Source organism: Myxine glutinosa, chromosome 5 (assembly GCF_964187855.1).
Source record: "Myxine glutinosa chromosome 5, kmMyxGlut1.1, whole genome shotgun sequence".
Classification (NCBI taxonomy): domain Eukaryota; kingdom Metazoa; phylum Chordata; class Myxini; order Myxiniformes; family Myxinidae; genus Myxine; species Myxine glutinosa.
In genome coordinates this window covers 43,369,838-43,382,682 of record NC_136265.1, presented here as the reverse complement: position 1 = coordinate 43,382,682, position 12,845 = coordinate 43,369,838, and the positions used below count along the sequence as shown (strand labels likewise).

Below are 12,845 nucleotides of genomic sequence, written 5' to 3'. Positions count from 1 at the left end.
TGCCGTTCTACTTAAATATGCGACGTATCGTTTTTGGCCCCATCTCTCAATGGTGAAGAATCACTTACAAAATTAAATAATTCTCATATCCGAATCCATATTCAGATCTTCACCAAAATCGAATCGATTCTTCCTTGTCACACACCCAATCTATCCACAAAGTTTCGTCCAAATCCGTCCATAACTTTTTGAGATATCCTGCTGTGTATCGTTTTTGGCCCCATCTCCCAATGGTGAAGAATCACTTTTTAAAAATTCTAGTAGCCGGATCAGAATAACGATTGTGCATTTTTTCATACAAGCAACAAACCTCCCACACATGTTCAGGAACATGTCAAGAAAGATTTTCGATATCAAGGCAATTGGAAAAAATATGCAGGGCGGCCATTTTCCAAGATGGCCGCCAAAACGGTCGCCAAAAATATAACAGTTAATATATTTGCTTTGAAATGAGCGATGGCCTTCATTTAAATGGCTAAATATACAGTCACGTGAAAAAGTAAGTACACCCCATGTAAAGTTTTGACATTTTTCATCATATTTCCACATGCAGCTATATGATCTTCATTTCAACAATATTCATAGATAAAGGTGATATAATATAACAAATATCATGAAACATTTACATTTTGTAGTCCATTGTATAATTTAAATAAACATAAATGCAAATTTCGCAAGTGGAAAAAGTAAGTACACCCTTGGCTCTAATAGGTGGTATTGCCCCCTTTGGCAGAAACAACCTCAAGTAGGCGTTTCTTATAACGGTCAACCAGTCTCTGGCGTCGACTGGGAGAAATTTTTGCCTACTCCTCCATGCAGAATTCTTTCAGCTGTGCGATGTTTGAGGGGTTTCTTGCATGCACACACACACAACACAACATGCATTTTAAAGGCCATTTTCCCTGCTAGAGCGGGGGTTAGCCTGCACAGCTCGTTTCAAACCCCCCCCACAACATCTCGATGGGATTTGGATCCGGGCTTTGACTTGGCCATTCTAGAACTCTCCATTTCTTTCTTTTCAGCCATTCCTTGGGGGATTTACTGGTATGTTTAGGGTCATTGTCATGTTGCAAGGTCCACCTTCGGTTGAGCTTCAACTTTCCGACAGATGGCCTCACATTATCCTCAAGCACCCTCTGGTACAATGAAGAATTCATAGTGGATTCCATGATGGTGAGCTGCCCAGGCACTGATGCAGCAAAGCTGCCCCAAACCATAATATTTCCACCACCATGCTTTACAGTTGGTATCAGGTTCTTGTGGTCAAATGCTGTCTTTGGTTTTCGCCAAACATGTCTTCTGGTTCTGTGGCCAAATAGCTCGACCTTTGACTCATCTGTCCAGAGCACATTGTTCCAGAAGTGCTGGTCTTTGCCTAGGTATTCATTGGCAAACTTTAGTCTTGCCCTGATGTTCTTTCTGGACAGCAAAGGTTTCCTCCTGGCACACCTCCCATGTAGATCAAATTTGTGCAGCCTCTTTCTAATGGTAGACTCGTGTACTTTGACATCAACAGAGGCAAGAGCTACCTGTAGGTCCCGTGATGATATTCTGGGGTTCTTAGAGACTTCTTCAGCATCTTGTGGTCTGCTCTCGGGCTGAACTTGCTGGGGCGGCCTGGCCTGAACGAGTTGGCAATTGTTTGGAATCTTCTCCACGTGCAGATGATCGTCCGGACAGTCGAATGATTGATTGTGTGTGGTGAAAATGTAAGTTGAACCCAGGTGTGACGCTCACTTAAACCACTGGGCGGTGTCTATAAGACCTCGGGACGTCCGCGACTCGAGGCCACTCCTGCGACTTTATACAATGACATGTAGAATTGAATGGTACGTACCCACTTATATTCTAGGCTTGCTTGCATTGACTGATATATCCAATCTTTCTCATATGATGCCTTGATCCTGACATATATGTTGCATGGTGTATTTTACAGGATGATGTTACGATCTAATTGAAATTAAACCTATCTATGGGACGAGTTGTGGATTTGGTTGATTTTCACAACACTTAATTTCAATTATGATCTTCGGAAATGGCGGGACACGAGTCTTGCGATGGCCGGATGAACGCAGATCACAGACGAGCGTTCCCGACATTCTCCGCGCTCCTGCGAGGCCCACCTCGGAGAAGAATGACCGGCGGAGGACCCGTCGAGCTAGCTCCAGCTACGGAGTTCCGACTACTCTCGCCGCCGGTCTGCCTCAAAAGGACTGGATGCGATGGGGACCTCGCAAGCCTTTTGCGGGACCGCGTCGTCAAAACGCAAACTGCTCTCCTGAGGCCCGAACGCCGGAGCAGGCATGACGGACTCCGGCAAGGCGCCTGCTGAAGGAGGCCACTGGGAAATGTCCTGGGCCGCAACCCCGTCGGAATGACGGACCCGCTTGGCGCCGAAGGTACGAGTCTAGCCTCGGATGCTCGAAACGCTAACGGCTCCGTCCGAGAGAATCATCCTAGATTTGCGTGCCTCGGCCCGAGATGAGATTCCCACGTGAGTGATCACGACTCCCATGTCGGCCATGCCTCCACACGGCCGGCACACTCCGACCACTCGCTACTCGGTGGAATCGCCTCCTCCGCACGGGCCGGACACTCCGACCACTCGCTGCTCGGTGGAATCGCCTCCTCCGCGCGGGCCGGCACACTCCGACCACTCGCTGCTCGGTGGAATCGCCTCCTCCGCGCGGATCGCGCACTGCTCGTCAGGATCACGCCGTGCCTCACACGGCCGGCTCACCCTGACCACTCGCTTCTCGGTGGAACCACCTCCTCCACGCGAATCGCGCACTGCTCGTCGGAATCACGCCGTGCCTCACACGGCCGGCTTACTCCGGCTGCTCGAGCACTGCGCCCTTCGCGGGCACCACTCTGCGAGGCCGGCGATTCTGATCGCGGCTCGTCGAAATCCCACCTACGCGCGAATCGCGCGCTGCCCCATCGCGGGCACAACCCGATCAATCGCTGCACGGTGGAATCACCTCCTACGCGCAAATCGCGCACTGCGCCCTTCGCGGGCACCACTCTGCGAGGCCGGCGATTCTGATCGCGGCTCGTCGAAATCCCACCTACATGTGGCTACTCAACGAGGCCGGCGAACTCCGCTGCCCGGAATCGCCTCAATGGAGGCTCGCTTGGCACCATGCGAGGACTCGTCGCAGCACGGATGAGTTTCTAAGGACGTCGAGCGGGACCTTCATAGCCTTTCACGACACTCGGGCTTATGCTTATGATAGATGATCGTATACCATGTGTATTCTATATGACTAACTATGTCTAAAACTCCGGACTTATGATAGATGATCGTATACCATGTGTATTCTATATGACTACCTATGTCTAAAACTCCGGACAAAACACGGCCCGAAAGCTAAACAAACGAGACGCTACTTCAGGGCGTGATATGTATTCGATCCTTTGACCCGAAAGCTAAACAAACGAGACGCTACTTCAGGGCGTGGTATGTATTCGATCCTTTGACCCGAAAGCTAACAAACGAGACGCTACTTCAGGGCGTGATATGTATTCGATCCTCTGAACCGAAAGCTAACAAACGAGACGCTACTTCAGGGCGTGATATGTATTCGATCCTTTGACCCGACAGCTAAACAAACGAGACGCTACTTCAGGTCGTGCAGTCTATCGCTGCCAAGCATGCTCGCCCTCTTGATTCGGCGTGCTCGCCCTCTCGACTCGGCGTGCTCACCCTCTCGACTCGGCGTGCTCGCCCTCTCGACTCGGCGAAGCCGCACTGGTTCAACGGGCCGAGCTCAACTTTCGGTTTCCCTCGTACGCGGTGCGCCCTAGATAATACTTTTCGCTCGTCGGCCGGGTTCGTATTCCGTACACCGATCTCGAGCCCGCTCGAATGCTGCTGCCCAATGGACGTGAGACTTTAGATTTCGGAGTGCTACTTTACTCCGTCTGGGGATACCGCTCAGCTGGAACTCGCCGTCAAACCCGCCCGCACGCGCCCGAACCAATTGATGACGTCATCGACTAAATCACGCGTTTGCTTCACAGCACCATTTAACTGTTTCCCGCGCTTGCGTCATCAGAGTTCGTCTACCTGGGTACCTCTACAGATAGCAGAAATACTCAATCTGACCGCCCCTGCCCGAAAGTGCGTGTCATAACGTGGTGGCCTTCGAGGGCGACTAGCCAACATCGCGGACTTATGCCGTTAATCGATAAGGCACGGGGCATTTGGGGGTGCACGGTGACCCCATGACACGGTGACATTGAGCGTTGCGCCCGACTCCCTCGTCTCCTGAGCAAGCCACGTGGGCACCGGCCCGCCGGATCGCCCTTGACTCTGGGCTTGTTGCTTCTAGGACAGGTCACCTGGCTCGCCTCCACACATTTCGAGACTGCGAGACGCCTCGCCCGGCCGCTGCCTGATTGTGTTCCCTCTGACCCAGACTGTGAAGGTCGCTCGACTTCGGTGCGCAATGCGCGGCTGTTATCTCACACTTCGCGACGGGGGGGGGGGGGGGGGGATGGATGAGTGAGGGGGTGAGATGATTGATGGTCTATCCATCCGGGCCATTCTCTTGGATGTCGATCCATCCATCCGGGCCATCCTCTTGGATGTCGATCTATCCATCCGGGCCATCCTCTTGGATGTCGATCCATCCATCCGGGCCATCCTCTTGGATGTCGATCTATCCATCCGGGCCATTCTCTTGGATGTCGATCCATCCGGGACGTTTTCCATTTCTCGATTTCGACGTTTTCTCTCCGGGACAATCCCTCCGGGACGGTAGCCGGTATAGCCGATCTTCTCTGATCCTCTGCGCGCTGTGCTGCAGGTCGGGAGATTCTGCGCGCTTCGCTGGGAAGGCGCATTTCGGTCGTTTTGTGCGTCGTCGTAACTGCCATGCCGGTTGTTCGGGCAGCCTACGGAGGGCACTCGTGGCAAACGTTTTGCTTGAAACTATTTGCCGGAGCTTGTAATTCGTACGCGCTGCCGTCAGAGAGCGCTCGAGTCTCGTGATTTCAAAACAGGGGGACTCCGGGGTATCGCGTAACTCTCGTTATGGCTCTCGTCGGTTCTCTCCCTCGGCAATTCCATGACATGGATCTAATGTGGATCGACCATGTACCCTTGGGAGCCAAGGCAGGTACAGACTTACTGTAATGGACTTACTGTAATGGCCTCCTGTCATGTAATCTTACTTACTGTTACAGCTTACTGTAAAGAGGCTTACTGATTTACACATCTTCCACATCGACACATCTTCCTGTAATGTGTTGCCTTGCGACGAATAGACATGGCTTACTGGTTTACACATCTTCCACATCGACACATCTGCCTGAAATGCGTTGCATTGCGACGAATGGACATTCGCTCTTCGACAAGGTACACCTTATGTAATGAGTTGCATATCGCAAAGGTACACCTTATCCAGCACATAGGCCTGTGAGACTAGACTATTGTGACCCACAGGCTCATCGTCTGCCAGTATCGGACATGTTTGCTAACCAGGCTATGAGTGCGCCTAGAGAACATCTGCCGTCCCTCCCTTCGCCTGACACACTCCTGCCTGAAGCGGTGAGGGCACTGAGGTGCCCCTCCGACACCTGCCTCCAGCGGCTACTCCGAAGCAGGGGACTCCGGATTTGGGGACGACGTACCCAGTAGTTTCCGAACCTGTGCTGGCAGGGTAATTCGCCACACTGACCTCTACGGATGGACCGACTGACCTGTACTACTGATAATGGATTTGTTTCGTATAGCGCTTTCCAGGAAGCCCTAAAGACGCTTTGACAGTGTGCGAAACATAACACAATGGCGCAAAGACAAGAATCAATAGGGATATTTCTTTGACACCCTAATAATGATATAATGACTTCCTCTACCTATTAATGCTGACGCGCGCTCGCTTCCTGCCTAGTGGCAGCATAGATCTAACGGCGGGGAGAATGTGGTGAAAATGTAAGTTGAACCCAGGTGTGACGCTCACTTAAACCACTGGGCGGTGTCTATAAGACCTCGGGACGTCCACGACTCGAGGCCACTCCTGCGACTTTATACAATGACATGTAGAATTGAATGGTACGTACCCACTTATATTCTAGGCTTGCTTGCATTGACTGATATATCCAATCTTTCTCATATGATGCCTTGATCCTGACATATATGTTGCATGGTGTATTTTACAGGACTAGGGCATTGCCCGTACTATATCTATATCTAAAATTATATCCCCCCCCTCTATTTACATGAAATGGTTTGGTCCAAAGCGAACGGCTTCCGGAGTTTGGTAAAGAAATCGCCATCGCGTGCACAAACGCGCAGGAAAGCGAATGAATCGCAAATTCGTTTTTATTAGTTTTAAAACATCGTTTAACGCCAACATAGCGCCAACATAGTTTGCAAACGTGAAATAAATGAATACGCTCTCAAATGTGCCATCCGAGGCAGAGTGTGTCCGCCACGTTCGGCACACGCGATAGTTCGCTGCTCTCTGATTGGTTGAATCGTTTTTTGGACATAGCTCGGTAAGTAATTGTCCGATTAATATGAAACCTTGAAAAGGCACATCCTCGGGTCCCCAGCAATATACCTGGCAAGTTAAAAGTATATCGGACCCGTGGTTGTCGAGAAACAGCGGTCACAGACAAACGTACAAACGTACAAACAGAGATTACTGGAATTATAGATAGATGATGTTACGATCTAATTGAAATTAAACCTATCTATGGGACGAGTTGTGGATTTGGTTGATTTTCACAACAATGTTTAGGGTCATTGTCATGTTGCAAGGTCCACCTTCGGTTGAGCTTCAACTTTCCAACAGATGGCCTCACATTATCCTCAAGCACCCTCTGGTACAATGAAGAATTCATAGTGGATTCCATGATGGTGAGCTGCCCAGGCACTGATGCAGCAAAGCTGCCCCAAACCATAATATTTCCACCACCATGCTTTACAGTTGGTATCAGGTTCTTGTGGTCAAATGCTGTCTTTGGTTTTCGCCAAACATGTCTTCTGGTTCTGTGGCCAAATAGCTCGACCTTTGACTCATCTGTCCAGAGCACATTGTTCCAGAAGTGCTGGTCTTTGCCTAGGTATTCATTGGCAAACTTTAGTCTTGCCCTGATGTTCTTTCTGGACAGCAAAGGTTTCCTCCTGGCACACCTCCCATGTAGATCAAATTTGTGCAGCCTCTTTCTAATGGTAGACTCGTGTACTTTGACATCAACAGAGGCAAGAGCTACCTGTAGGTCCCGTGATGATATTCTGGGGTTCTTAGAGACTTCTTCAGCATCTTGTGGTCTGCTCTCGGGCTGAACTTGCTGGGGCGGCCTGGCCTGAACGAGTTGGCAGTTGTTTGGAATCTTCTCCACGTGCAGATGATCGTCCGGACAGTCGAATGATTGATTTCACATTGTTTGGAGATCTTTTTGAATCCCTTCCCAGACTCGTTGGCATCTATAACCTTCTTTCTGAAGGCCTCAGAGAGCTCTTTAGATATAGGCATGGTGCACACTTCAACAACAAAGAGCAAACCAAACTAAATGTCTGAGGTTTAAACAAGACAGGTTCCTCCAAGATCCTCTCTCACGAGGTTCTAATCATTTGCACCTGAGGTTGTCTAATTTTAGGTATTTGAAGTAGTAATAAATGCAGGGGTGTACTTACTTTTTCCACATGCGAAATTTGCATTTATGTTTATTTAAATTATACAATGGACTACAAAATGTAAATGTTTCATGATATTTGTTATATTATATCACCTTTATCTATCAATATTGTTGAAATGAAGATCAAATGGCTGTATGTTGAAATCCACATACACACACACACGCACGCACGCACGCACACACACATACATGCTCACACACACACACACACACATGCCACATGTATATGTCTCATATCCCACATGTATATACATGTTTAAAGTGTACGTGCACATAAGTAATAAAATAAACAAGTAAAGATACTGTTGCGGATATGAGATTGGCATCCATCCATATCCGCTTGTAAATATTCCCCTATTTCCTCCATACTTCCCAACTATCCCCAATCCCCCATTCCCTAGTCCCATTTTCTGTAAACAACACTCTGTAGACCCGACCTCCCCCTATTTCCCCCATTAAATGTCGCATCCAGGTCCACCGCATCTCACGTAGACAACTATAGGACATCTTGCTAGTTATTCTTAGTCTATGTCAGTTAAGGACTCGTTTCCATTAATTGTGACTCTTCGTTGCACCAGAATGTGATTGTATGGCACCGTTAGGAAGTTTAGGACCTCCCAATACCTCCCCGCAGCTCTTCCTCACGGTTCAGCAACAACAACAGCAACAGCAACAACAACAACAGCGGCGGCGGCGCGGGGAGTGTGCGCCCTCACTCCGGCTTGGTTGGTAGGGGGTGTTGGGAGGGCACCAAGCCTTTCCAACGAGCCGCCATCGACCATGTGCTCGACGGGGTTACCAAGTAGGGGCTCGCTGTCAGCTCCTCGTCAAGGGCGGAGCCCGGTAACCCCCCCCACCCAATAGAAGCGGCGGACCGATCCCATCTGGGGCGGAGCCAACGAGCCGAGGGCGTGTCACTCCCCGCTGAGCATGCGCAGGAAGAGGGAGGTGACGTCAGATGCGCCCTCAGCTTGGAGAGAGAAGGACGCCACCTCCGAGCGCTGCAATACCTCCCCGCATCTCTGGACCGGACCGTGTTTGATTCTGCCCCTGAGCCAAGGTGCACCTTGTGCTATCGACTGCCTGTCCTTCCCTGCCATCAATCCCTGTGTAAGTCAGTCTTGTTCCGTTTGTCTGTGGTCTGTCTGGGATAGATAAGATTGTGTCTAAGTGCCTATCTCTTCTGTGCTTTACCTCTTACCTTGTAATCTACCCCTTTTCTCCACCACCAATTATATCCTCCTCCGGAGGTCTTGAGAACTGTACCCCTTGTGTCGTTTCATTTATCCCAGCCGTTGTGTCCTTTCCATCATTGATTTAGCGTAGCGCGATTCGGCCAACGTTCGAGTGGAATCGGGTGAGTTGGGGGTAATCGGGTAAACTGTGCGAACATGGCGGCCATTCCGCTCGGCCCATCATAACATCTTAAGCCGTGTCCGTAACAATTGGTGTCGAGGAGTGAGATCGGACCCGAAGCGCGCTTAACGCGCTCAAAATTACAAGTAACCGAAATTTGTTTTGTTGTAAAATAAAAACCCGAATTTTGAAAGTCGCGCTATGGCAGATCAAGACGGCTGGGTTCCGGTAGAGGAGAGTGAGGCAGGGTCGATCCAGGACCAAATTGAGGGACATGAGGAGAGCGAAGCAGAGAGGGTCCGGTGATGGGAGAGGTGCGAGGTGTGAGTGAGCAAGGTTGTGGTGGTATGGAATGGGTAGCGGGTTGCGGAAGTGTGACCCATGCATCGACACCAACAGGGGTAGTTTTTAGAGGGACAGGGGAGGCACGAGAGCCCCTTGGGGGTAATGTACTGTGGGGGCCCGGCCGGTTCGGCCCCGCGCTGACCCCGCAAGGGGCGACGCACGGGGTCCGGCAGGCGGGCAACGACTCGCATACGAGGTGGTCCCACAAGGTCCCACTCGCGCCGTATGACGGCAAGAGTGATCTACGCGCGTACCTGGCGCAGTTTGACTGTGTGTGTAAGGGCAACGGTTGGGGTGAGGACGAAGGTGGAGTACACCTGGTGGCCGCATTGCGCGGCGCGGCGGCGGAGGTGCTGACGGCATTACCACCGGGTGCTCTCACCCTGCCAGCCCTCCGCGACGCCCTAATTAATCGATTCGGCATTGAACAGCAGAGCGAGCTTGTTAAAGCTCAGCTCGCGCTGCGAAAACGCAAGCCCCAGGAAGCCATCGGGGAACTTGCCCACGACATTCGCCGCGCAGTGGAGATCGCACATGCTAGCATGGCAGCGGATTCCCGGGAAAGCCTGGCGCTGGACCATTTTATCCAGGCCCTCCCGGATATTGAGCTCCGGCAACAGCTCGCCATGTGGCGCCCGCAGACTCTGAGCCAGGCGGCTGACGCTGCGGCCCGTTGGGAAGCAGCGAGGTCCCTGGCCCGGGGGAGCGAGCGTCACGCAATGGCGGTCCGCCAGGTGGGACCCCCAATGGAGGGCGGACCCCTTAGGGGGCCCGCCCCCGACGTGAGTCCTGACCTGGCGGGCATGGTCCGGAGGCTGGTGGACCAGCGCCTGGCGGGACCTGGACCATGGCAGGCCGCCCCGGAGGTGGCCCGCGGTGGACCACGAGCGGGTAATCCAATTCGGACCTTCAGGGGGGAAAATTTGGAATTCCGGAGACAAGCACCTTATCAGGTGAGGTGCTATACCTGCAACCGTCTGGGTCACCTGGTGCGGCACTGTCGGGCCACGCGCCGGGATGATCCCCGGCGGTTGAGGTCCTTAACTCCGCCCAGGGGGGAGCGGGTTAGCCGACCCCAGACACCCCCCCGCCAGACCCCGGGAAACTAGAAGGCCTTACACCGGCGAGCAGGCGCCCCCGTGGATTGCCTCGGCTTTAGATGCCGAGGCGGGACCCAGTACCTCTGAATAAGGGGGGCTTATTAGTGCCAGAGGACTGGGGGATTGATGAGCGATGGGCCCGGTGGGTAAGGGTGGCATCCCTGCCACCCTTCCCATGTGGGGGCAAATGCGCAATAGTTTATGGGGTGTATGGCAGTGAAAACTAGCCCGGGTGGGTTAGGATATTGTGTGTAGGGCCCTAGAAGATGACATTAGGCAACGTTAAGATTAGTTAGTAACAAGGATACCTGTAGATGGGACGTAGTAGCTTAGTGTTTGATAATGACGAGGGAGCGCAATAGTTTAAAGGGACGACTGGGAAGCGCAAGTTTCAGAGGGGAGTAGTTAGATGAGATGATGCTGTGTGAGAACTGGACAGGTGTGTGGAGCAGTGTGTGAGCAGTGAGTGTTGTGGATCAGCGCGAATGCGCTTGGGGGAGAGAAGGGTGCAGGCGGCACCAAGTATGAGATCACAGGTGTGCAAGTACAGGTGTGTGGAATACATGGAGTATTGGAATGAGTGGTGTGGAGAGAGTTGGAGTAAGTGGTACGGAGTGGTGTGCATGGTGCGAAGGTGTGGATGGGGGAAGAGTGGACCCCTTTCACGAGTACCCGGGGTGGGTAGTGTAAGTGTTAGGTAGAGGGTATAGGTAAATTGTGGTTGGATATTGGCATCTGTGGTGCGGGTGGAAGAATGGTATTTGGATGGGTGCATTAGTGTTGTGGAAATGGCTGGGCGTGTAGCCTGTTAGTGTGTGTAGTTGGTTTGGGCACTCCACCACTGTGAGGATGTCGGCCAGGTGAGGCCGCAGGTGGGCTCTGGGAGCCGTTAGTGTCAGTGGGTGCCTGAGGATCCCGGGTGTGGATCGGGCAGCCCGTGCCAGAGAGGGCACTGAGGGGGTGAGAGTGCGAGAGGGCCTTCCCCAGTTAGTTAGGTTAGGGTGAGGAGCAGGTAAGCTCGGGTGGCAACTACAGTGGTGGAGGTGTGCAGGTGGGTAGACCTGCTGGGAGAGCTACACGTCACAGCCCAGAAATTGTGCGAGGGCACCGGGAGATGAATCGGGGGAGTGAGACCCCAAATTGAGAAGCACCACAGTTTGGTCAATGGGAATTGGTTTTTAGAACCCATAGAGTAAGTTGGCCAATGGATTGGCAGGGAAAGACCCCGGGTAATGTAAAGTTGTTAAAGTCATTCAGGAAATAGTTAGGATTGATGAACCTGTCGCACCATACGCAGCCACTTACCTGAGGTGATGATGATGACTCCACACCTGTGTTTTCTTTGTTTTGTGTTGCAGGAAAGGAGAATTGCTGTGTGGATTTGTGAGACGCATCACGACGTGGATGAGACATTGGGGTGATTCCATCTCTCCCTCCTTAGGAGGGACTGATGATGAATTGGTGATGGCAAATTTTGATGTTGAGTTGGAGATGGCAAATTTGATTGGTTAGGAGGGAGAGAAGACGAATTTGGTTTATGGGAGGAACGGGGAAGACAGTAGGGACGTTTGTTGATGTGTAAAGTAGATGTTTATGGGTAGTGTTGTGTTTTGTGGATATAGTAAGGGGTAAGGGAGGGGCAATGTAGGTTACCTGGTGGGGGGGGGGGGGGGGCGTACGGTAGGAACGTACCTGTCTCACCTGGTTCCCATGTGCCCCTAGTGTGCATTACCTAGTATTGCGTGCACTTTTGCGCCCTTACCACCTTACTCACTTGTTTCTTTTGTCTCCCACCTCCGAGGATCTGGCTTTGGGGCGGAGAGAGAAGAGAGAGAGGTGCTGGCTCCGCAGTTGTGGGCCTGTACTTTCGCTGCTTGCTGCCTGGATCGATACACCATATGGACCGCAATTTTTGTGGCCGCCCACAATGGACCGCAGTTCTTTTGCAGGCAAGCACCACCCGTTGATGGACCTCTGGGTCAACGTGGCACCTATGCCATACAGGTGAACCACTTATAGTTGGCCCCCCTGACGGCCACAATTCAGAAATGGACGCGGTTGGCGCCTTTCTTTATTTAAAAAAAAAAAAAGCCAGAAGGCCAAGTGCACTCCAGGAAGGCAAGACCAGCGGCGGAACATCGGCCGGCTGCGACACCACCGGTGATTATTGAACACTTTATTGGTGCACCGGATGGTGCTGACTGTGTGTATGGGGTGGTGCTTTTGGTGCTTGGATGGGGTGCTCTGCACATTATTAAAGGCCGTAGGGCCACAGGGCACTCGTGGGTTGGTGTATCGATGCTGGCATGCGTGCTCTCTCTCTATGCATAACATCTGCATGTGTTCCTCAAAGAACAGGTCCTGGATCGTAGTGTAAATATCAGTGTAGTCTTG

The 12,845-nt window shown here is 51.8% G+C and overlaps 1 long non-coding RNA gene across 1 annotated transcript; it reads left to right on the top strand.

The window, feature by feature from the left end:
- Positions 1–1,698: 1,698 nt before the first annotated feature.
- LOC144892256 (uncharacterized) lies at positions 1,699–1,981 on the top strand. Its single transcript, XR_013623470.1, has 2 exons — positions 1,699–1,829; positions 1,937–1,981. It is a non-coding gene; the product is annotated as an uncharacterized LOC144892256 (long non-coding RNA).
- The last annotated feature ends 10,864 nt before the right edge of the window (positions 1,982–12,845 follow it).